A 25,933-nucleotide genomic window follows, 5' to 3' on the forward strand; every position below is an offset into this window, starting at 1 on the left:
TGTCAGATACTATAATAAGGAGCTTATGATCGCATGTAGACCTTAGCCCAGCCTCAGGAGGCAGGGAATCCTTTTTAGGAAAGCATGAGTAGAAGTCAGCTAAGTAAAGTTGTGCAAGATGTAGCGGTGGGGACTTGGGGTGTTGGAAAGACACAAATGTTTCAGTTGAGGAAATTGTGGCTAGAGGAGGTGAGAGAAAAACCCTAGCTTGTTTAGGGAACTATGGATCGTTTAGTGTGGCTGGATTGTGGAGGGCAGGGAAGTGGGTTGTGAGAAATGAGGCCAGGGGAATTAACCAGTCACTTTACAAACTACGAGGAGGAGTTTGCTTAAGAGCAAGTGAACTGTTCTAAGCTGGAGAGGGTCATGATCAAATTAGACCTTTAGAAAAATCCCTCTGGCTGCTGCGTGGAGGACTGGGAGAGGAGGAGGAATAGAGTAGATAACAAGGAGATGTCAGAGAGGTAGGGGAAGGTTTTTTATTTGTTTGTTTTATTTTTTGAAGCAGAAGGAAGACTAAAGAAGGGAGTGGTCGGTTTTGTCAGAGACTGCTGGGAAGTCATTAAGATAGAGACTGGGAAGTATCTACTGAATTTGGTATTAGTGGGTCAGTTGGTGACCTTTGTGAGGAGAGTTTCCGCGGAGTAGTTGGGGTGGGAGGCAGATTCCACGGAGTTGAGGAGTGTTGGGTGAGGAGGTGGCAGCACTTGTCCTAGCAGGTTGGCTATGAGGAGATAAACTGCAGCTGGGAGAAAAGGGAAGAGGAAGAGCCAAGTAAGTGACTGCAGGTTCTAATGAGATTGAAGAGTATCTGTTGATGTGGTTGCTCCCAGGGGAACAGTGAGGTGGGGGAGGAGAATTAACATTTATTTGAATGCTTCTTTGAAGGCTTGTTGTTTCTCATAATTTTTCAGGACAGGTATTACGATTGTTAGAAAAGTCTGTATAGCTTGATGCAGATATTGAACTTTAGGATTTCAAGACTTGAAGTAGTTATGGATTATGACTAATCCAGGAGTGGGATTGGGACAACAAAGTAGAGTGGAGATAAAGGTCCTTGGCAGTAAGGTCATAGTTATGGGAAGTTGCCTAGGATGGTTGTAACTAGGATGGAAAAGGAAGAGACAGATGCCAGATTCTTCTTGTTCGTGTAAAAGAATAAAACAGTCAGTTATTTTACCAGCAAAACTGGCTTATTTGGGAGCAGCATAGAATTGCACTTCGGAACATGCAACTATGTCAAACCACAAATGGTCGTCTGGTAAAGCAAAGGAGAGGGAACTCTTTTATAGAGGAGAAGGGGAAGTTGGGAGGGGCTGTTATACATGAAAAGTCCTTTGGAGGAACCTGGGAATTCAAAGGATAGTGGCTTTTCATTTGCTGAGTTTTGAGTCTCTCATTGGCTGAGCTGTTGCCTGGCAAGGGGAAAATCTTCCTCCTGCTGTCAGAGATGCAAAGTGCATCTCTTCCTGCTGGGATCTGTACTCATGACAAGTGGTATGTGCGTGAGAGCTCCCCCTTCTGGTCTCCTGACTCCATGTTAGTGAGGTTTCCCTTTATTAGTTTTCACATTCTCCATATATTGAAAGATGACCTGGAATTGAGTTATGACATTGACTTAGATAGTAGTGTAGTTGAGTGACAGCTCAATCTCCGTGGAGAGGAAGGTTTCCCTGCTGTCCGCCCACCTATCTGAAGGTGGGAGAACTGTGGGGAGAGGGAATTATGATATCCCATATTCTAGTTCCTATTTATGAGGAAAATTTGCCAAGAAGGTAGACTTTTTTAGTTGAGCTCCTTTGCTGAGAGATCAGTGAATGCTCTTTTATGAATAGATTTAGTCCGTGACTTCTCTGTGGAGAAGATTACTGTCAGTTTTTTTTCATATGAATGTGTTTGGAAAACTGCTGCTAAGCAACCTTTTGTCATTTCCTAATGTTTCTATAATCTCATGTCAATGCCTAATGATCTCATTGGACTAGTTATCTTCCCTCCAGCTATGCTGGCATCAAGTAAGTACATTAATAAACTTTAAGAAATGCATTCATTAAAATCCAGGTAATCACTTTGGAGCTGGCCTTGGCAGTGTGTGAATGAGCCGGACGAGTTAGAGAAAATCTTGAGCCGGAAAGCTACTTTGTCTTTCAGGTTGGTTTAGGCACGGTAACAAGAGATGAATCAGTTGTAATTTAATGGGATATATCATTACTTTTATAAGATATATCACTTTAATATGATGCTTTGTCATTAATGTTTTAGTAATATGATAGTCTTAAAGAGAGTTGATATTCCCCCTGTTTTATTATTTCTTGGCTCCATGACAGGACTATGCATTAAAATGCACTTAATATTTTAAAAGGGATGTCTAGGAAAGTAGTTAAAAAACAAACAAATCCCAAGTGGCTTGATCTGATTTATAAACTCTAACAATGTGCAGCTAATTGCAGATAGGTTTTATTTTTCAAGGTATTATGTCGCCTCTCTTGTGTATACCTTCTATATTGGAGCATAAGTCATCGAAATGTTATTTTGCCCAACATTAGGTTTGAGAAAATACTTTCCAAGACAGGAATAGCAGAACAGTGTTATTTTATGCTGTACTTTTCCCTTTTATATAAGCCTGCTAAAGTTCAGAGGTCAGGCAAAGAGGTTTTTGAGGTAAAAGTGAGCTGATAGAAATTTTTAGCAACAATGAAAAAACATATAATTATCTAATATACAAATCTCATATTAGATATACCTTATATACATATCACCCACAATAAAGAAATAAATGCCAGTTACAATGACAGTCGTTTTTACTTGCCAAAATGGCAAAACTTTATTTAAAAAGAGATCATACTCAGTGTTGCTCTGGGGGCAGGGGACTAGATAGGCACAACTTTAGTGGTACATATCCACAATGTGTCAACAGCTTTAAAAGTGTATACTCTTTGACTTAGCAGTTTCATTTTTAGAAGTTTGTCTTACAGAAATAATTGCAGGTTAAAACAAAAATATACCCATAAGAATATTTACTGAAACATTGTTTGGAATAGCAACAAAATGAAACAAAACGAAACCCAAAAAGTCTAATCCTGGAAGAGCAATTTTAAATTATGACACATTTTCATAACGTTGTAGAAAACTAAAGACATTGAAAGATAAACAATATGTGTTCTTAAGTGGAAAAAGCATATTTCATATGGTAAGAAAGTATAGTATAGTTTCACTTCTGTGTTGGTAGGTATACATATAGGAAAAAACTACAGACATACTCAAGGAATTTAGGGTGAGGTGTTGAGTTAGGTAATCCAGGTGTATCTGGAAGAAGTTGGGGAGATGATGGAGCTAAGCGTGAGGTGGAAAACATTGAGCCAGGTGACAGACTACTGTTCACTAAAATGTCAATGGTTGCATTCCGTAAGTGGTAACATTAGTGATTTTTTTCTTCTTTTTTGATACGTATATTCTAAAATTTCTATAATAAACATGTATTGCTTTGTAATAAAAAATTAACAGTATTTTAAAAAACAAACATGGCAAGGTGGTTTGGTGCTTAGCGTTCAATGAATTGTCAGAAGAGTTTATGTTGTGAATTTATTAGCAAGTAGGCTAATGGCATGTAATGTGATGATGATGAAAAAGATTGTTAAATCACCTCATTTTTTTACCTTTAGGCATGACCAGTTTATGGGATTCTTTTGGGAAGATACTAAATTAGAGCAACGTATGGAAAGATGATTTGTATTTAAAGCCAGATCGCTAGATCATGGAAAATTGAAGCATTTTCCTGAATTGCTTCCTCAGATCAAGAATATTTTTCAAAAAAAAAAAAAAAAAAGAATATTTTTCAATTAAAGGCCTTCTTAGAGATCCAGCTGCCTCCTGTGTCTCACAAGATTATACTCTTACTGATCTGATAAGACCTACAAATATGTTGAACTTCAAACTGATATAAAAACAAGTGTTCATCTGGATTGACTAGACAGCAATTAGGATTGCAATTAATTTGCCATTGCCGATCTACCCGGAGCTTAGAAGAATCACAGATTTTAAATAATTTTAGAGGAATTGAAGTTGCAGTTTCAGAAAAGTTGCCAGACATTTACGGTTTGGAACTGTAATTGGAACACAAACATCTATCTATGGCTTAATTATCAAACACTTGGCCTGTTATGGCAACTTCATGTAAAGAAGTGATGGCTGTTAAAAGTCAACTGTATCTACCAATAAAAAAACATCAAAATGCTTTAAACTTTGTATTTGAACCTATGATTCCAGGACTGTTCTAACATATTTTAACTCTATGGTCAAACTCTAGGCAAGTTTGGTTCCCTTATGTTTGTGCAAATACATTTTTTTCATAAATCTTTTGAAGTAAAAGCTAAGAATTATGATGAGTTATGTAAATCTGGAATCTGATTTGAAATGTTCCTTGATTTCATATCCCTTTGTTCTTGAAGGTAGTGTCTATATAGTTGTCAATATTCTCTTTGATTTATTCAAAATGGATCAGTTAATAAAATTAGTTCCCTAACTGTCCACTTTTAGTTTCATTAAAAGCAGCTTTTTGGATTACTTTGGGATTATGGCTAAATTTCTGTTTTTATATGGCTAATAATTTATCTTTTTACTGTATTTATGAAGTAAAAAGTTCATGTAACTGCACACATACAGATTTATGATTCTATTGACTATTTCTGAAAAATTTCAGTGATCTTGGAGTTGTGCAAGAGCAAAACCCTAGATTAGATGAGACCTGTGTGTGCCAGGCTGGGGCTTTTCTGAGGCTCCAGTTTGTTGAGGAAATGATGAAAGTCATACCTTTGTCTTGCCATTTTGTTTCTTTATTTATGGGATCATTGTGAAAGTCCCTGACTCTCATTACGGTGAAACTGAGATTTTAAACATTCGTTTCTCTTTACATCGAAAATTCATCCTAGGTAATAGGAAGAAGAATTCCAGATATGTTTCAAACAACAGTTGTCAGTCTTTTCCTTACTTTCCTTCCCTTGAGCCCCGGGGCTCATCTTTGGATTATTATATATAGTACCCTCCTAGGATACTACTACTGAACATTAATGAGGTACCACTGTCCCAATCTATTCTGTGTCTCCTGGGCATGTCTAAAACTGTAGAAGGGGAAAAAAAACTTTGGATTGACCCCAGAGGTTAGTGGAACCATGAAAATAATTGGTTTGTTAAATTGATTCGACAGACATTCATTAAGCGCCTACTATGCGCTTCGTATAATACATTGGTCTAGGCATTGATGTTACAAAGATAGTGAAAAACCTGGGAGGAAGGAATAAAGTTACATAAAGTACTAAAGGGCACTGATAAGGAGATGATCAATTCTGTTTGGGAGTTGTCTAGAAAAGCATCTCATAGACACATGTTTTTAGAGCAACAGAATACAGTTTTGCTTTGTTATTTAAAAAAAGGAATTAACATTCTTAGTCAACAGTGGCACTGTGTGCTCTTTTGGGTCCCAGTCTTCCCTAACTGCCCTGGTTGGATGAGATCTGTTGCTCCTTCAAATTCATAGTATTCTGTCTGTTTTCTTTACATTGTACATTTGTCCGATTCTGGAAAAATGTTAAAGATCTTAATGTTCTCATTTTAGTATATAAACCTCTTACTTTTTCTTTATCTTGTCTTTCTAATCTCATTTTCTCTATCTTTTTTTCCCTTCATCATTTTATATTTTATCCAGTGTGACTTTTTGTAGCTATCTTAAACATTTTCTGAATCAAAGTGAAATATAAATAAATGACATATTTGCCTTTTTGGTAGTATATGTCATATGCCTTTTATTAAAAATATGAGCTACGGGCTTCCCTGGTGGCGCAGTGGTTAAGAATCCGCCTGCCAATGCAGGGGACGCGGGTTCAAGCCCTGGGCTGGGAAGATCCCACATGCCGCGGAGTAACTAAGACCGTGCGCCACAACTACTAAACCTGCGCTCTAGAGCCCACGAGCCACAACTACTGAAGCCCGGGTGCTCAGAGCCCGTGCTCCGCGATAAGAGAAGCCACCGCAATGAGTAGCCTGCGCGCCACAACCAAGAGTAGCCCCTGCTCGCCACAGCCAGAGAAAGCCCGTGCGCATCAACGAAGACCCAGTGCAGCCAAAAATAAATAAATAAAATAAATAAATTTATTACAAATAAATAAACAAATAAATAAAACGTGAGCCAGTATAGAATGAGTCAGTGATTTAAGTACTTTTAACCCCACGATACTGAGCAAAGTGCCTTGCATATAGTATATAGTGCATAGAAGTAGATATGCACTTAGTGCCTTGCGTGTTGAATGCATGATTGATGTACGTATAAGAAAGTCTGCTGTTTCGGGTCTCCTCTGCCTGCATCTGGTTTGCCTATCGATCAGACTGCCTGCCCCGTTAGATCCAGATGAACTTGGCTGAGTATATAACCAGTGTTTTGCTCAGCACACCTCCTTGTGTGTATGTATTTAAGCCTACTTCCAGACTAGATGCCCGGGAGTCAAGTGCATAGCAAAATGAAGACTGGCACTGAGGAAATTTCAAGAGAGGTAATCCAGTAATAATGGCCAGTGTTTCCTCTGAATCTTGTTCCCTCAAGTTGTTGAACTTCAGAGAGATGTAAAATTGCTTGCATTAGGGTAGATCTGTGATTTTGCTTTGATAATGGATTAAAGTGAAAAGGTCATCCATGATATTGCGGTGGACGAATGTGATACTGATCAGGGAACATGCACCTGCCGATTTTTTTAAGTCTGCGTGCTTCCATTAGCAGCTTAAGAATAGTGAAATGCTGCTGCTTATTCTTTTTACATCAAAAATAGAGAAGTACCGGGACTATCCTGGTGGTCCAGTGGTTAAGACTCCACACTCCCAAAGCAGGGGGCCCAGCTTTGATCTCTGGGCAGGGAACTAGATCCCACATACTGCAACTAAGAGCTGGCACAGCCAAATAAATAAATAAATACTAAAAAAAAAAAAAAAAAAAAAGAATAGACAAATACCATATTTTCATCCTGTTGAATCTGCCTCTTCTCATGCCACTGGGTTTGGGCAAGTTTATAGGTAACTGATATTTTTCTGGTCGTAAAATTACAGCTATATTTAAGAGAATATTTTCTAATTTCTTAGAATTAAGCTATAATATGGATTTAGGAGGTTTACTGTTTATTGTGTTTTGTTTTGTTTTGTTTTTTTGTGGTATGCGGGCCTCCCCCTGCCGTGGCCTCTCCCATTGCGGAGCACAGGCTCCGGACGCGCAGGCCCAGCGGCCACGGCTCACGGGCCCAGCCCCTCCGCGGCACGCGAGATCCTCCCAGACCGGGGTGCGAACCCGGTTCCCCTGCATCGGCAGGCGGACGCGCAACCACTGCGCCACCAGGGAAGCCCCTATTGTGTTTGTTGAATAAAATTTTTTCCCTTGTTTTCAACTGTGAAAACAAGTGAGTGAAAGTCTTATTATCAAGGTGCATAGCATTTTGCTGGACCTGTGGATGATGTTTAAGGGGAAATATAGTCCCTGCCCTCAAGGAGATTGTTGTCTTGTATAGTTAGAATGAACCAGGTACAGGTAGAGAACAGTCACAGTTTATCCTCAGGAGCTAGGCTGTTGAGAGGATTAGGAATGATCACTAGGAGATCAAAGTACTGGAGTCTTCTCAAAGAACCTGAACTGTGTTCTGGAAGGGTAGTTAACATTTGCACAGGTAGAAAGTAGGGGTAAGAGGTGCCTGGCAAGTGGACCTTTTAAGAAGACTGTAGTTGCTGCAAAGGCAGAAATGAAAAAGTATGTTTTGTGTGAAGTTGAGTGAAGAGTAGCAGGATGAAAACTGATTGGGGGCAGTAACTGGAGAGATTGTGTGGGGACAGGTTTCGGAGGATATTGAAAGCCAGACCCATAGTTGGAGTTTGTGAGTAAACATGGCTCCTCATGCACTATGAAAGGATGATTTTAGGAAGTTTAGTCTTGACAGTGATACTGTAGGGGATAGTTTGCAGTATATATAACCATGGTCAAGATGAGGAGATTAATTAGGTGATCTCAAAGGGATTTTGTGATCATTTATTGAATCCTTACCAAGCACTGTTTGCCCTAAGTGCTTTAATCATTATTTCATTTAAACCTGACAGCTACCCTGTTAGTTAGATATTATTACTCTCTTTACGTTAACCAGTGAGGAAACTGAAGCACAGCAAGGGCAAGAAACTTTCTTGAGGTCCCAAAACTAATAAGGAGTAGAGCTTCAGAAACCATGGTCTTAACCACCATGCTCTAAAATATTATGTTTTCCAGAGAAAATAAAATTAACATTCTTTTCTTCTGTGTAATTTTTTCCCCTTATTAATTCCCTATCTCCTTAACTACAACACGATTTAGTGGCCTTAGAACAAAGGTTTGCCTTGGGGATTTCAAGTAGTTTCGCTCATTTCAAACTTTTTTCAAAACCAGTAATTACTGGCTGCTTATAAATAATACTTTGTAATTTCACTTTTTTCATTCTAAACTGTGGTAAATCAAAACAACTTTAGACTGGCCTTTAAGGAGGAAGGGAGGCTAGCAAATTTCACAAGTGTTTCTGGCTCACTGAGTTTCTTTACCTGGGTCAGCTTATATAAACAGTAATCGTTTTTGTATCTATGTCTGTTTAAATATACCATTATACATATTTAAATGTAAGCTGACAGAAGTTCTTTAAAAAAAAATAACACAGACACACACAAAGTTTGGGTTTCTGCAGTCAAAAGATTCATCATGGATTCCGAATTCATTCGCGGTCGTTCTAATTGATGGACATGTACTGTGTAATTTAGAAGAGGTCGCTGCTTGGCAGTTGGTGTTCTTGCTCCAGGTCCCCTTTGTCATTCGTGACAATTGGTCTCTTTGCAGCTCATCTTTTTAGGACAAGGGATTGAGCTCCTGTAAAAGCATTCAGAGGTTTTCCAACTAACGATTTTTCCTCTTATTCTTTACTATTTGGTTTCTTTGGCAACCTGGCCTCCCCTAGCACCCTGCTGACATCTTACAGCCCCTGTTCCTCTCCCCATTCCCTTCCATTACTTAAGGGTTTTTTTTCCCTTGTTGCTTTAGGTCTGCACTGGAAGAATATGCATGTTTTCTTAAATTTCCATTACTGTATGTTTCTCAGAATATATTAGAAGGATAGAGAGAGAAAAGAAATCACTTACAGAAGCTAAGTAACTTTGCCTTTTTGGGTGTCAGGGTTTCTGCCATAAAAGGCTACGTTTATTCTGTTGCCTATAGTGTCTTGTTGTTGTTAAACAGTAATAAAAAAATGTTTTCCAGTTAATCCAGACATTTTATAATTAAAATATGTTAGTAATGCAAGGTATTGTAGAGGGAAAAATAATCTGGAAATAGTGTGCATAGTTTGGTTACTATAGGGTTACTCTGTGATTTTTTTAAATTTTATTTTAATCGTGTCTATGAAAAAGCATTTCTATTACTGTGGGGATGGGAAAGGAAGTAAAGATCTAAAAATCTGTTGTTCGTATTTGGTCCTTCAGTGATAACGTTTTGAATCCCAGTTCCTCATGCTGTTACCTCACTATCCTGGGCAGTGGTGGCCATTTCTGCTACCTAAAGCACAGTGAAAAGCCCTACTTCTTTAAATACAAACAAAACAATTTGTACAGTTAATATATATTAGGTGCCACATGGTTGATCCTGACTGTAGTGCTAGTTGCCATGTCATTTACTCTTACCTTTGGAAATATTTTACTTTGGCCTCAATGTAATGTAATTTAAAAATATGCTGGAGAGCACATGGAGTGTATGTAGATAAGAAGTAGATAAGAAAGGAAGAGATAGGAACAGAAATAGTAAGAATTACTACACAAATGCCTTTCCCTATAGGTGCCAAATATATGAGGTTTCTGTATGTGTGTCTAAATACATGAAAAGATAAGGTGACTCCCTTTCTCGGCATCTGTAATAACTTGATGATATATGTGCATGAGTGTATATGTACATAGATGCGTGTGCTATAAGTTAAGAATGAAAAACCTGGGGACTTCCCTGGTGGCGCAGTGGTTAAGAGTCCACCTGCCAGTGCAGGGGACACGGGTTCAATCCCTGGTCCGGAAGATCCCACATGCTGCGGAACAACTAAGCCCGTGTGCCACAGCTACTGAGCCTGCGCTCTAGAGCCCGCAAGCCACAACTGCTGAACCCACGTGCCGCAACTACTGAAGCCTGTGCGCCCTAGAGCCCGCACGCTCTAGGGCCCGCGTGGCGCAACTCCTGAGCTGGCATGCTGCAACTACTGAAGCCCGTGCTCCTAGAGCCCATGCTCTGCAACAAGAGAAGCCCTGCAGTGAGAAGCCCATGCACCGCAACAAAGAGTAGCCCCCGCTTGCCGCAACTAGAGAAAGCCCGTGCACAGCAATGAAGACCCAGTGTAGCCAAAAAAAAAAAAAAACCAAAAACACACAGAACAATGTATTCAAATAAAAGTGAATCTATTTAAAAAAATAATAAAGCTGTGTTTAAAAAAAAAAAGAATGAAAAATCTGCTGTAGAAGCAAGAAGAGGGAGGAATTAATTTTGCTTGAAGAAGTCAGGGAAGGCTACATTAAAAACATTGCCCACAGACCTGGCCTTAGGAGAGTGAATGAGAATTACTAGTTGTGTACGTTGGTTAGTGCCAAAAAGTGTGGGGAGTGGGAAAGGGGGCAGTAGCTGGAATATTGGAAGATATAATTGAAAGGTAGGTTGGAGGCAGATTGTGAAATACAGTTTGACTTCATTGTTTAAGCAATAGGCAATCACCAAAATATATTTTTGGTTCAGTCTTTTAGATCAGATTCGTGTTTTGAGAGTATCTCTAATAATATAAAATAATGTGTACTTCATGACAGAAACTGTATGATAAATGATGAATTAGTAACTTAATCATTAGGATGATCAAATTATGCCTGGTTTCCCCCTTCCTTCAATTAAAAAAAAAATCTGTACTGAGGTAGTTTTATATAGTGATTGAGTTAGTATCTGATATTGAACTCCTATCTGATATTGAACTCCCACTTATTAGCTGTTTCTCTGACTTTGGATAAGCCTCAATCTCAGTTTAATTCATTGGTAAAACAAGCACAGTAATGCCTACCTCAGAGCACGGTTTTGAGGATTAGATTGAATGAGGTAATATACATAAAGCCCAGTACTTCACACAGAAAACTTATCTATGTAGCGATTATTATTTTGTGATACTGCTTTCATGATAGAAGAACATTTTTGGAATGTGAGGGATTAATGGTTTGGGGAAGTGAAGCAGGAGACCTTTGGTAAGTAGATTAATTAGGAAGTAGATTAATTATTGCTTTACCCAAACAATGCTTTTAGGTGACAAGGGAATTCAGAGTAGAATAGAAGATTTGGCAGGGGAAGAGAAAATGTGATCAGTTTAATTATGGATGGGCTGACTTTCCAGTATAATGGAGAAGATGAGGGTGATATCCAGGGGGTGATGGTTGGAATATGAAGCCTGGAGATACAGACATGGAAGCTATTATGGTCTGATTGGAGATATCTGAGTCTGGGAGGAGTGACTGAGTAGCAGCCTAAGCAGAGAGAGAGAGCCTTAAGGAAAACTAAGGTTTAAGAATTGAGAGCCTGTCAAAGAGGGTATTCCTGTTTGACTCTAGGGATATAGTTCACTGGTCTTTTGTCCTATATTCTTTTTTAAAATTAATTAATTAATTTATTTTTGGCCGCGTTGGGTCTTCGTTGCTGCGTGCAGGCTTTCTCTAGTTGCGGTGAGTGGGGGCTACTCTTCATTGTGGTGCACGGGCTTCTCACCACGGTGGCCTCTCCCATTGCAGAGCACAGGCTCTAAGCACGCGGGCCTCAGCAGCCATGGCAGGAGGGCTTCAGCAGTTGTGGCACGCGGGCTCTCGAGCGCAGGCTCAGTAGTTGTGGTGCACGGGCCCAGTTGCTCTGCGGCATTTGGTATCCTCCTGGACCAGGGCTGTAACCCGTGTCCCCTGCACTGGCAGGCGGATTCCCAACCACTGTGCCACCAGGGAAGCCCCTGTCCTATATTCTTGAAGAAACTAGAGAAATAATGTTTTTTAAATGTACTTTTAAATATTTATTTTAATAAAATAATCCGTACTGTTATACTAAGATATTCAAATCTGTATTCTGCAGGCCTGTAAGTTTAGACTTGTTGCTTTATTCATTAATGTATACAGGATATACCCAACTTTGGTTAGCTTTCTGACTGTTGGGGCTCATTCATAACATTTTCTCCCGTTCTCTCTCAAAGGGGGAAAATGTTCATTCTTTAATCTGGGGAAGCTCTCTGATGTTGGCAGGTTTCCTCCTCCTCAAGTCTAGACACTTGGCCTCTATAGTAGCTTTGTATTCAGGAAAGTTCTCACCTCTGAATTGTAGACTTAGTGCAGATTTGCTGGTACTTGGCTAGTCAAGAGCCCTACAGTGATTGGTATTAGTAAACACCATGTTGTACTGCTTGCCAAGCAGCTCGCATAGTCGGTGTGTCCGGCCATAGACTTTACATGACTGCACCATTAAAACACAGACTGTCTTATTGCCTTCTCACAGAATGTCTGTGGTTTCCAATTTATTTTTTTCTGAGGGAGAGGGGAAAAAGAATCTTTTGCCCCTGTCTCCAGACTGTTATTTAAATTTTAGCAGCTTTGGATCTGGTGTAATAAAATATTAAGGAGACTCGGAAATTACTCTATTAGAACAGAAGTTTCAGTTGCTTATTTCCCAGTTTGCAGTAAGGTTTAACTTAGGCCCTATGTGTATTTTTAGTTACCTTTTTGAGTTAAACTGTCAGAAACTATCTTGCTTAGGTTAAAGATTTAGTTGTTAATTGTCCTTCCTCGTCTTACTTCATGTGTCAAAATCTACACATGGGATTTTAATTTGGAAATCCACAGTAATAGGAAGTTAATTCCACAGGGTCAGGTCTAATTTTTCATTTTAATTTACTCAATCCCTTCTTTATCTTTAGACTACTAACTGAAAATAATTTGGGTTGCCTTTAGTTTTAATATAGAACTTTTATTAGGATTTTATGGTGCTGTATCTTTTTGCTCCTGGAGGTGTGTGTGCCGGCGTGGGTGGGGTGGGGGGCTGACCTTGTCTTCTCGATCTGTAGGGACTTAGAAAGATAGTTTGTATCGGTGTTGTTTTTAGGAAGCACAGTGGCAGAATACTGAAGTGCAAGTTTGTACAGACTTTAAAGAAGTGTAAGGTGGGCTATGAAGTTACAATGTTAAATTAGTTTCCAGTCTGCCCACATTGTTTCCAAAGTTCACTTTACATTTTAAAAGACCTTACTGATTTTTTTTGGGCTTCAGAAGTTGTGGCTCGCGGGCTCTAGAGCACAAGCTCAGTAGCTGTGGCGCACGGGCTTAGTTACCCCGCGGCCTGTGGGATCTTCCCGGACCAGGGATCGAACCCGTGTCCCCTGCACTGGCAGACGGATTCTCAACCACTGCGCCACCAGGGAAGCCCTGAGCAAGGTTTATTTCTTATTATTATTGGGGTTGTTTTGCGGTACGCGGGCCTCTCACTGTCGCGGCCTCTCCCGTTGCGGAGCACAGGCTCCGGACGCGCAGGCCCAGCGGCCATGGCTCACGGGCCCAGCCGCTCCGCGGCACGTGGGATCTTCCCGGACCGGGGCACGAACCCGCGTCCCCTGCATCGGCAGGCGGACTCTCAACCACTGCACCACCAGGGAAGCCCGCCTTACTGATTTTTAAAGCAAATATAGAGAATTGCATGAAAACACAGATCATCTGAGGGACATTTGAACTCGCAGAAATAATGAATGTAGAAGGAAGAGTGCTGCTGGCTAGGCGTTATAGGCTAGAAACCTGCATTTAAAGTTTAAACTGCTTGGGTAAGATGACTTATTTTCCTGGTTTATCCTTATATTTTTTACCCCTGCGTCCCTTTGCCATTATCACCCACAACATAGCAGAATATTCTTTTGTTTATTGTAGTTTTATTTGGAAGAGAGACTAGAGTGTGGCTTATATAGGGGCAAGAGGGAGAATTGAGGTCTTTTCAGCATTAGGCATTTCTGTCTATGGACACGGCATGTGTCCTCCTTTAGGTCCTTTACTAACGTTTTCTAGTTTTCTCCATAAAATTCTCACACATTTTTGTAATGCTTTTTCCAAGGCTTGTGATAGTTTGTGGCTATTGTGAATGTGTTCTTTTTTTTTTTTTTTTTTTTTTTTTTGCGGTACGCGGGCCTCTCACTGTTGTGGCCTCTCCCATTGCGGAGCACAGGCTCCGGACGCGCAGGCGCAGCGGCCATGGCTCACGGGCCCAGCCGCTCCGCGGCATGTGGGATCTTCCCGGACTGGGGCACGAACCCGTGTCCCCTGCATCAGCAGGCGGACTCTCAACCACTGCGCCACCAGGGAAGCCCTGTGAATGTGTTCTTTTAAAAATTATTATCATCATCACATCTTCTTATAAATTAATGTTGGTATATTAGAAAGTTACTGAATTTTTATATGCTGGGATCTCATAATTTATTTTGTACGTAGGTTTTACTTATCCCTTCAGTGCTTCAGTTTCATCATCTATGAAACAAAGGGCTTGGGTTAGAATAAGATATTTCTAGTGTTACCATTACATGGTTCTGTGTTGAGGTAAAATGCCCTTTACATACTTCAAGAGGTGAGTGGGAGCTGTACCACCCAACTACAGGTAAGTTCTGTGACTACAGCCAAACCTAGCTTCTGTTCATATGTGTTTGCGTGTGTTTAACACACTCAGTTCTCTGTATAATGATTCTTGAACATCTTGAGGTAAAGAGTGAATACTTAACATTTTAAAAATAACTCTCAAAAGTATAGTTTCTTATTCTGGTTGAAATGGTTTACTATTATCTTTTCACCCTGCATTTTAGTTTGTTGCTGTGTTAGATTTACTGCATATTTTCCCTCCTAAAAATAGATGGTCTTTAAGTCACAGTTTTTATAAATATTTGCATCTCAAGTCAAATTTTTTCCTACAGCATGGGTTTCATTTGGTGAGTTTCACTGGAACAGGTTATGTTAAGAGAGCTTTCTACCACATGTTTATTCGCTTCCATACCTCCGTCCCAAGTATCCTATGTGCCAATGTCAGAAGATTCCACTGGGAGTGTGAGTAGTATTCTTGGAGAATTATTTTAATATTTATTTCTGCTGGGTGGAGGGAAGCAGATGCTGTACTTGTTATCTCTGGGAATTCAATCCTAAACCCCAAATATCCCTCAACAACATGCCATCTTTTTTATCTTTTATAAAAACATAGGTTGTATAAGTTATCTAGATGTTGGTCAGGAATTCGCTTGAACAAACTGAAATGGCTAAATGAACTTTCACCCTAATTTGAATAAGGGTCCAGAAAATGAATTCAGGGCAAAGGTTGGCAGAGGTCATATTGGGGTGGCCTTGAGCTAGTACCAATATGTATGTATGTATGTATGTATGTATGTATGTAAATGAACTTTCACCCTAATTTGAATAAGGGTCCAGAAAATGAATTCAGGGCAAAGGTTGGCAGAGGTCATATTGGGGTGGCCTTGAGCTAGTACCAATATGTATGTATGTATGTATGTATGTATTTAAATTGTGGTGAAATTAACACTAACATAAAACTTGTCATTTTACCTGTTTTTCAGTGTACAGTTAAGTAGTGTTAAGTACATTCACACTGTTGTGCAACCAAACTCCAAAACTTTTTTCATCTTGCAAAACCGAAACTCTATACCCATTAAAAAATTCCCCATTTCCCCTTCCCCCTCAAGCCCCTGGCAACCACCATTCTACTTTCTGTTTCTGTGAGTTTGAACCAGTAGTTATTTGATGAGAACTTGACCTCCTTTATGTCAGCTAAATGGATTTTGAGGATGAAGAAGAGAGTAATCGATTACTGTAAAACCAGTAGCCATTCTCCATAATCACATGAGTGTTGGTAGTTGCCAAGCCTGAAATTGTAGCAACAGCCAGTCTTCAGTAACATGGAGTTTGGAAATTCCTATTCCTTTGTTGAGGAAGAGGAAGAGGATGATAGTTAGTGACTAACAGTTACTGGGCACTTACTACTTGCCTGAGGTTGGAGGAAAGACCTGCTTCTTCTAGAATGAAAAGAAAAAGGCAAATTTGGGTGCGTTAAGATATCTAGAGACATGAAATTGAAGAAATTCTTCATGTCTGTTTTCTCTGTCAAGCACAAGAGTGGGTCATTTGTTGAAAGTTAAGGATTTGAGCTTGGCTAGAGGGCTTGAAGAAAGTGACAGAAGTTTGGAATTGCTAGGAAACAGGGTAGGGACCCAGTCAGGAATAAGTAGAATAATAATAATAGTGTTGGTACTAATAACAACAATAAGAACAGCCAATATTTATTAGTTATTTGTTCTGTGCCAGCTACTGTTCTAGGTGATTTATCTTTTAACCTTTATAGCAACTTTATTAAAGTAGTTGTTCTACAGATAAGAAACTAAGTGGTAGAGTTGGGATTCCAATTTCATTCTCTTGCCTCAAGCCCGGGCTCTTTTCTTCTTTCTGCACCGTTAATGACATCGGGATTCTCTACTTGATATCAAAAGCCAGAAGTTTAGAGTGTAACAAAAAAATTGTTCTTCAGAAAAAGGTGGAAGAGTGGACTGAAAAAAATGTATATATCCAAAATATAACAAATATATTGATGCCCCCCAACCAGAATGATTGATGCCCTTGATGGGTTGCTTCACTAACTGAAGTGAGCTACCACAGCCCTGTAGAAACCCAGACCTGGTTATGTGACTTGACAGTTAGAGGTATCTGAAATTATAAACTCATTTTCTCCGTAAAGCCTGTGTGTCTAAAATACTGAATTGAGGTTAATGCTAGTAAGTCCTTCAGTTTCTTTGCAGGAGTAAATGAGGACCTTTTTATTAATAGTTATACTAGTCATTGAATAGGCATTAGTTGCTCTGATTTTTTTGTGTGTGTCAAGGGACTGCATTACACAGTATAATTTTTTTTAACAATAACATCTTTATGCATGTACATTATTGCTCTAAATACATGCAAAATTTATGTAAAAGATAGCCCCTTAGAATCATATGTACAAACTTAAGTACTTGTTTTGTTTTGGATGTGTATGAAGGAACTTCCAGAGATGTAGGTGAACAAATGGAGGCCAAAAGAATTCTGATGTAAAGCAAATCAAAACAGATTAAGTTATAACAAAACCTCTGCTAACTAGCATTTTAATGTCCAGATGGACAAGCAAGCTCTTATTAATTTACCAAGGGTAAACTCATCTAGTTTGATCAATTAATTTCTAGGCTGTAATTAGTTTATATGATTACCCTTATTACTCATATGGGAAAACTCATTGCTGTGTTATGCTTTAGACTTACATTGCTTAAAACTATAGAATGTAGCTTTGCTCCCCAAATCAGTATGTCAGATTACTTATAATTCAAACTGAGCAATTACCTTTTCCAGGTTCGACCCTTTTAAACTTGGTCATATGTCATTTGCTAAATGTATCCTGTGTACTCTCTGCCTTGTTAGGATGCTAACTCTTTGATTTTAATATAAGGAAAAGAACTATCAATAAAGTATGACATGAAATACAGTATAGATGGATTTTATCAACTTGGTAAACACAAACTACTATACAATAGGGGTTTGTTGCAGACTCTTTTTATAAGTGGAAAACTCTTCCAAAAGACATTTTTGAAGTTTTCTCTGAAGAAAGATTGCTAGTGAATGAAAAGAACCTTTTGTAGACCTCTACTTGGGAGTCTGGTAACTGGTACTTTGAGATTCTATACACAGAGCTCCAAGGCTGGGAGAATATCTCAGAGTAAAGCTATCTAAGTTTTGCATCCAAAGCTATTAATTTCTTCAATTATGAGAAGAAACCACAGATTGTGTAATGGCCTTGGTATTTTGTTGGTACGGAGGGGATGATCTCAGAAGACTCGTAAGGCTATGTTGGGATGTGTGTGACACGTGCCTTTTCTCGATTTTTAAATTTCAACAGTTGTAGACACATTTTTGAAACCGTAGATATCCTAAGTTAGCAAATCTGAATCAGTGCACAAAGCGACCATTTTTGCCAGTACCAAATGCATACTTTGCTGAGTTTTCTAATCTGGGCTCCAGAGTTTATACATAGCAAATTCTAACATCTGCCAAGTTCTGTTATGACCCAGAGGGGAGTAGAGCAAAGTGGGATGAAGAATCTGGAAAAGCAAGCTGCCTATAGGGTAAATTGCATTTTGGAATTTGCTTCCATGTGGATTTTCTCCTCATGGACCACTGTGATGTTTAGCAGGCTGAGCTGGAAAGGTCATATTGTACAAGATGAAGAACAATAAATGGTCTGTTCAGTGACTTAGTCTTAGCCTCCTGCAGTGCCGACTAACGGCTGTAATAGCCATTTTTCCTCTGGGATAGAAGAGTTTGGCTGTCCTCTTTTGGGGAATATGGTAATTTGTAGCCATTGCTTTCAGCATGGTGGGGAGATCTGATGCACAAAGGCTTTATTCCAGTGGCTTATAGCTCCTTTTTTTCATGAACTGCTGTTTGTTTAGTCTTAAGAATATGTTTCAAAAAATGCATATGAATATTAAATCCAGTTAATTCATTTTCATTTTGCCAAAGAGAACTTGAATTTACCTCTTCCTATATGACATTGACCTCATCTTTTTTTTGTTTTTTTAATTTTAACCTTAAGACATTGGCTCTAGAAATAGTTTGTTGTTTTTTCCTTTAAATCGGTATAGTTTCCTTTACCTTGGGTTGTGGTGCAGTTCTAAACCATGTACGTACAAGGGGGCTTCCCTGGTGGCTCAGTGGTTAAGAATCCGCCTGCCAATGCAGGGGACACGGGTTCGAGCCCTGGTCTGGGAAGATCCCACATGCCGCGGAGCAACTAAGCCCGTGTGCCACAACTACTGAGCCTGTGCTCTAGAGCCTGCGAGCCACAACTACTGAGCCCACGTGCCACAACTACTGAAGCCTGTGCTCCTGGAGCCTGTGCTCTTCAACAAGAGAAGTCACTGCAGTGAGAAGCCCACGCGCCTCAAGGAAGAGTAGCCCCTGTTCACCGCAACTAGAGAAAGCCCACGCAGCAAGGAAGACCTAACAAAGCCAAAAATAAACAAATAAAATAAATAAATTAAAAAAATACGTACAAGGGCATAGAGCTCAATAGAGTTTAAAAGATGTAAAGACTCTGGGGCAGAAGTTACTGTTTCTAATAAGTTTAAGTTCCCTCTGATTTGCTTTGTGGGAAGTGTATTAATTAAGGACGTTTTCCAAAGCATTTCCATCCAAGTAAATATGATATTTTACATAGCTGCCTTTTAAAAACATAGATGTGGGCTTCCCTGGTGGCGCAGTGGTTGAGAAAAAAAAAAAAAAAAAAAAAAAAAAAAATAATAATAATAATAATAATAATAATAAAAACATAGATGTATTCCTGACATTATTTATCTTTTTTTAGTAAGTGAAATAGCTTAAAATGAATGGTGAGTAATTTCTTTGGCAGTAATATGGTAGATTAGATGTGCAGAGAATTCCCTTCTGGTCAGAACATTTTAAAATGAAGCTGGGGAAAGGAAAAATATATGTAAAATACTGGAGCCTATGTGAGAAAAGCAACTGAAGGCCTTGAAAGGACTAGAAAGCATGATTCCACAATGTAGAGTAAGCACTGATGGTGGTGTTTGTGCTGAGGGTTTCCTATGGGTTTAGAGCAAAAGGGAGGAGGGACAAGAGAAAAAAATAGTGTCCAAGCAGAGTGGGAGGTCATATTAGAAACTGCCCTATATAAAACTGGGATCCCAGAAACTTCTCAGTGGATGAGTAGGAGAAAAAATTCCCTGCATACAGAGACTTGCATATTAATGCCTTGGATCTGAATGGAGAAGGGGAATAAGTCTCCCAAGAAACTGCCTAAACAGAAGCTTGCCCTCACATGGATTTGCAGCCAGGATTTTGTACTACCTGTGAGGCCTGAAAATCTCTCAGCTGCTAACTTTGTTGTTAGTAGTCATAGTTGGTTATGATTCCCAGAGTCTGGGAGAATCAAATTTAAATCTCTGTGGACAGACCTCAAAAATTTTTATGGATAAAGTTGCAAGAAATGTGAGCTTGCACAGGAAGACAAGCAACTATGAGTGAGTCAGGTGTAGCAGATTATATTTTCCAAAAATGGCTGCCGCAGTATTTCCCGACACATGTGCCCTTCTAGAACCTTGCTATTCTGCTATCAAGAAGTAGAGTCTGTCTCATTCCACTGAACCTAGCCAGGCCTTTCTGACTGCTTTGACCGAAAGTCAGTCAACAAAATATACAACGGAAGTGATATTATGTGAATTCTGAGGCTAAGTCATAGAAATGCCACACCCCTTCCTTGCTCTCTTGGGATGCTCATTCTTGGAACCCATCACCATGCTGTGAAGAAGCCCATGCAGTCCATGGAGAGACTCATGTGGAGATGAACTGAGTCCTAAGCTGCCAGCTGCCAGCCAATGCTAATTTACCAGCCTTGTGAGAAGCCTCTGGAAACTGGATCCTCCAACTTCCTGTCAAGCAGCCCTAGGTGGTGCCACATGGAACAGAAACAAGCTGTCCTTTCTGAGCCCTGGGCAGATTGCAAATTTGTGAGCAAAATAAGTGATTGTTGTTATTTGAATGCACAAAGTTCTGGGGAGGTTTGTTATACAGTGTTAGATAACTAAAACATCAGCGGTAATCATTAGTCTTGTAAAGACTATAGATGTTTAAAGAAATAAAAGAGGGGATTAAAATTACGGTATGGTGAAGAGACTCAAAATTGTTGAGCAAGGCGTGAAAGAAGAGCTCAGTCTCAGCAGAACTTCTAGAAATAAAAAACAAATGACGGGCTTCCCTGGTGGTGCAGTGATTAAGAATCTGCCTGCCAATGCAGGGGACATGGGTTCGATCCCTGGTCTGGGAAGATCCCACTTGCCGCGGAACAGTGAAGCCCGTGCGCCACAACTACTGAGCCTGCACTCTAGAGCCCGCGAGCCACAACTACTGAGCCCACGTGCCACAACTACTGAAGCCCGCGTGCCTATTGCCCGTGCTCTGCAACAAGAGAAGCCATTGCAATGAGAAGCCTGCGCACTGCAGCAAAGAGCAGCCTCCGCTTGCTGCAACTAGAGAAAGCCTGCGTGCAGCAACAAAGACCCAATGCAGCCAAAAATAAATAAATAAATAAATTTAAAGAAAATAAAATGACAAAACACAATGGAAAGATGATATAGATTGGATAGAATTCAAGAGTGAAGTGGAAGATAGATCTGAAGAAAATTTCTGAAATTTAGTACAGAGAAAGAAGAGATGGGACATATGAGGTTTAGTGGCACAGAGAATAAGACACCACATATGTCTGATTTAGCAGTTATCAGACTTTTTGATATTAGGACTTCTTACACTCTTAAAAATTATTGAGAACCCAAAATTGCTTTCTTTCCCCACAAATCGGATTTTTTCTCTGAATCTTAAACATATTCTTGGATTGGTGGCTCATTTCCACCAGCCCGTTCAACTTTAGCATTTGTCTCATCCCCAGTGGCTTTTCCAGAACTACCACCTTCACCATGAAGCTCAAACTTAGTCCCAGTTCAAACTTAGACTTCTTTATCATTTTTACTTTTCTCACAAAGACGTCATGGAGTGGATAAATAGATTGGCAAGCCTTTTCTGTCTTTTCCAGTGCTGTCTGGAATCAATTTATTGACCACTTTTTCCAAGTCATTTGTCTGCACCTCTTGGGTCATGATTACTACCATCGTCTTCCAAGTTTGGTGGACCTGTTGATGCTCAGTGTAAGAAGTCTTCTGCATCAGATTGTTGTGTTATTAGGTAAAACCAACACAGAATAGACGAAGCAAGTAACCATTGGTAGTCTTGACATCAACATGAGCTTCAATCATGGTCTGCCATGTTGACCACGGAGCACATTTTGTCATGGCTAAGATCCATTCCATGGAAATGAGTCAGGCAGTTTTTGCCTTGAACATCCTCAGTAATTAGCTTGACTTTTCAAAATGCGACTTCATCCTTCTGCAGATCAGCAAGGCTCACTTCAAAAATACTACCCCTGAAGCCATCAGATGCGATTTTCATTCCTTGAGTTCTTTTAACTAGTGGTTTTCCAGTATTTCTTATAGTGAGCATACTGGTGCTTTTATGTCATACCAATTTTTCTTAGGAAATGGATCAACCACTTTCTTCTTGACTCCCATTTTGCTGCCTTTTGTAAGGCGCTTGTTCTTTTTTTTTCACAGTAGGAAAAAAATCACTTATAATATGCTTTTATCACCTTCAAATAATCTAGGTAATTTGTGCTAGACTAAAAGTGAGGTCTCCTAGAAGGGCGCTTGTTCTTGGCGACCGCCATGGTGCTGCTCATAGAGCCAAAAGGGCCAAGTTGCTTTTTCGTATGTGGGTTACACTTACAATTTGGAGACGTTTCTGCATATCTGTTATAGTTCAATAAAAAATTTACTTAAAAAAAGACACCATAAAGAGAGTGAAAAAATAAGCCACAACTTGAGAGAAGATGTGCTGACAAAGTTCATCTAGAATATAAAAGAACTTTTCAAATTTAAAAAAAAAAATAGGAAAGTCGTGAACAAGTTTATTTCACAGAGGCAGAAATAAATGGTCCGTGAACATATGAAAAGATCCTCAACCTTTTCAGTAATCAAGGAAATGCAAATTAAAACAGTGAGGAACTCTTTGCTCCCCACCACTCACCAGACTGGGAAAAATGAGAAATAACAGTTGTTGGTGATGATATGGAACAGTGGGAACAGTCCCACTGTTGGATATGACCATTTTGGAAAACAATTTGGCTTTACTTATTGGTTCCTAAATATATACCCTAGTGAAACTTTTGTATTCATGGCCCTGGAGACAAGTATAAGAATATTTAAAATACTGTTCATAATAGCTAAAAATGCAAACAACCTAAATGTCTAGCAACTGTAAAGCAATAATAAAGATGGTATATTTGTAAAAGGATGACTATTTAGCATAAATATTGTGAATTAGGTACCACTGCATGCACCTTCATGGAGGAATATTATAAATACATTATAAGGATCAAAAAAGGCAGTTAACAATGATCAGTCTGATTCTCTTGATATAAAATTTAAAAACAGGCAAATCTAAATAATATGTTGTTTGGTGATACACGTAGGGTAAAATTGTAAAGAAAAGCAAAGGAATGATAATATAAATTTTAGGATAGTGATTGTCTTTGGGGTAGGGACTAGAATAGAAAAGTACATAAGGAACTGTGGTTTGTATGTGACGTATTTCACAATAAAAATTTCTATGAGCATATTGTTAAGAAGAACCCCAGAGTGATTCTTTTTCTAAGGAAAGATTTGGTAATGCAAAATACTAGTTCTTAATTAATCTTTTGGTAGGTGTTCTTACATATAAAATTCTCTGGTAAATATATTTTGAATTTATTTTTCACGGTTTCTTCATGTCAACCTTGCTAAGTAGGGAGCATGACTAGGAAGAAGATGAAAAAAGGAGGATTTATCCACAAGTTCAAGTTCAGGGGTTGTAGCAGTAGAATGAGAAATTAGGCCTCTTATCCTACCTGTCTTAAAATTGACTTTCTATTTTTAAAAACAAAAGACTGTTCTTAGTTTATTTTTTTGGTAAGCAGCAGAGGCACTCTTTTACCTCAACCCCTAGCCTGAGTCTGCTGTTTTTAAAAATCTCCATGCATTGACATCTCTTCCTTTTCTGAAGGAATGCTAAAGCCAATAATTACACACAGACCTGACCTACTTTGGAGGAACCAGAGGACAAAGAAACCCTCACTTTTCTTTATCCTTTTTTGGTTAAAAAGCAGAGATTTGGGGAGGTGAGGGCCAGAACTTCCTATATCTATTCTTCTTTGAAGAGTCTAACACAGTTTGTCCCTGTTTCATATATTAGAAGTTTCCATGTGTGTGTTGCCTGTAGACTAATGGACTTAATGCTAAGAATCCTTTGCATATCTGCTGATCTAGAAGTGTTTGGCCCTTTCCCAAGGGCACTATAGCTTTGAGAAAATAGGAGGAAAGAATTTATTGATTTTTTTAAAATTGTCTTATTTTATGTATTTGATTTTGTAAGCACCTTAGTCCGTCCTTTCTTTTTTAAAAGAAGTAGTTAGGATCTAACATAAACACGTTAATGAATGAATTAATTGGAATAAAAATTTGGAGTAGTCATCCCCTTTAGTAATTGTTGTGGTTGCCTAGTAACTGTTACTCCAGTTCTTTCTTAGTTCTATTTCTCTGTTGTTATTTTGCTAAGTTGGTAGGTTATTTTCATCTCAATTTTTAATATTTGCTTTATCAATTGACCTTTTTAAAAATATTTTAAAAGTTCCCCCTAAATCACAAGCAGAAATCTTTTTGGTTTGGTTCATTAATAGTTGCTATTAATAATTAATAGTTGCTAAATAATTATAAATAGTTGCTCTGGGTTCTGGGTCCTAGGTGCTGTGTTGGGTGCTTGAGACTTTAAAAAACCCATTGTTTTGTGTAATTAACACCAATCTGAAGACAGTAAGGTGAATATCAACATCTAGAATATCAAGAACTAGGAGACAAGACAGTATATGTAAGGACAGATCAGTGGAATAGGTTCAGGAGTCCAGAAATAAAAGCCAAATGTGGTCATTTGACTTTTGACAGAGTGCCAAGACAATTAAATGGAGAAAGAATAGTTTTTTCAACAAACGATGGTGGGACAACTGGATATCCACATGCAAAAGAGTGAAGTTGGACGCCTGCTTTACATCATACACAAAAATTAGCTGAAAATGGATCATAGATATAAATGTAAGAGCTAAAACTGTAAAACTCTTAAAAGAAAACATGGGAGTAAATCTTTGTGATCTGGAGTTAGGCAGTGGTTTCTTAGGTATGACACCAAAAGCACAAGGGACAAAAGAAAAAACAGATTAAATTGAACCACATCAAAATTAGAAACTTTTGTGCTGTACACAATACCATCAAAAAAGTGAAAGACAGGGCTTCCCTGGTGGCGCAGTGGTTGAGAATCCGCCTGCTAACGCAGGGGACACAGGTTTGAGCCCTGGTTTGGGAAGATCCCACATGCCGTGGAGCAACTAGGCCCGTGAGCCACAGCTACTGAGCCTGCGCCGTCTGGAGCCTGTGCTCCGCAACAAGAGAGGCCGCGATAATGAGAGGCCCGCGCACCGCGATGAAGAGTGACTCCCGCTTGCCACAACTAGAGAAAGCCCTCGCACAGGAACGAAGACCCAACACAGCCCAAAGTAAATAAATTAAAAAAAAATTTTTAAAAAGTAACTGTACCATTTTAAAAAAAAAAGTGAAAGGCAAATCACAGAATGAAGAGAAAGTATTTGCAAATCATATATCTGATAAAGGATTTGTATTGAGAATATATAAAGAACTCTTACAACTCAATAATAAAAAGACAACCTAATTAAAAAATGAACAGAGAAGGTATACAGCTGGCTAATAAACATATAAAAAGATGCTCAACATTATTAGTCATTAGGAAAATGAGAATTAAAACCACAATGAAATATCACTTCATACCCTTCAGGATGGCTATAATTAAAAAAAGATGGACAATAACAAGTATTGGTGAGGATGTGGAGAAATTAGAACCTTCTCCTGCATTACTGGTAGGACTGTAAAATAATGTAGCCTCTTTGTCATTTCCTAACTAGAAGAAGGATAGTGCCATTTATAGAAATTGGGAAATGAGAAATAGGGATAATGAAATTGGATTTTGTACAGTTGAATTAAAGATGTCTCTGGGGGCTTCCCTAGTGGCGCAGTGAGAGTCCGCCTGCCGATGCAGGGGATGCGGGTTCGTGCCCCGGTCCGGGAAGATCCCACATGCCGCG

At 39.1% G+C, this 25,933-nt stretch overlaps 1 protein-coding gene and 1 pseudogene across 8 annotated transcripts in view; one reads left to right on the forward strand and one right to left on the reverse strand.

The window, feature by feature from the left end:
* The window catches only part of SIK3 (SIK family kinase 3), a 256,319-nt gene that overhangs the window by 101,441 nt on the left and 128,945 nt on the right, over positions 1-25,933 (forward strand). The window lies entirely within an intron of this gene.
* Positions 19,455-22,963, reverse strand: LOC102991780 (40S ribosomal protein S3a-like; annotated as a pseudogene).

Source organism: Physeter macrocephalus, chromosome 16, assembly GCF_002837175.3.
Source record: "Physeter macrocephalus isolate SW-GA chromosome 16, ASM283717v5, whole genome shotgun sequence".
Classification (NCBI taxonomy): Eukaryota; Metazoa; Chordata; class Mammalia; order Artiodactyla; family Physeteridae; genus Physeter; species Physeter macrocephalus.